Source organism: Crocuta crocuta, unplaced genomic scaffold (assembly GCF_008692635.1).
Source record: "Crocuta crocuta isolate KB4526 unplaced genomic scaffold, BGI_CrCroc_1.0 scaffold864, whole genome shotgun sequence".
NCBI lineage: Eukaryota > Metazoa > Chordata > Mammalia > Carnivora > Hyaenidae > Crocuta > Crocuta crocuta.
The window spans coordinates 229808-230305 of record NW_027530615.1 but is presented as its reverse complement, the minus strand read 5'-3'; the positions used below and the strand labels follow the sequence as shown (position 1 = coordinate 230305).

The 498-nt window shown below is 33.9% G+C and overlaps 1 protein-coding gene across 1 annotated transcript in view; it reads left to right on the top strand.

The window, feature by feature from the left end:
* ATRX (ATRX chromatin remodeler) overlaps window positions 1–498 on the top strand; it is a 261336-nt gene that overhangs the window by 76871 nt on the left and 183967 nt on the right.

The following is a 498-nucleotide window of genomic DNA, read 5'->3' as shown; positions in this document are numbered from 1 at the left end:
GGAGAACTTTGAGACTATTCAAATATCCTGTTTCTTATACTTAAGCCCAGTAATTTTAGCATTCATCTTTCCTGAAGCAATTTCTTGTGATGTTTATCTTGTGATTTTTCTATTTCTTTCTTATACATTTAGTAATGGTAAGGAAGAGCTGTTTTCTTTCCCTTATTTATCCCATTACTTATATTAATATGAATTTATAGATATTCTATTAGTTGTAATTCAGCTGTTAGTTTTGTTGCTCACATTGTTCCAACTTTGGCTACTAGAAGCTCCTTCAAGTTGGATCAAGTGTTCTTTGAATATACCCCCATCATTCTTTGAGCATTGGTTTACTTTCCGGCACCACAAGAGATTTGAGACTCATTTTGTATATTCTCTGCCTGGCTTCCTCTGGCCAGAAAGATGTGTATTCTGCTGGAGTTTTAGATACCTGTGTCATAGTGGCTATTTTGGTACAGAAAAATAAAATTTTTAGAGAAAAATAAAATCGGGGGATCC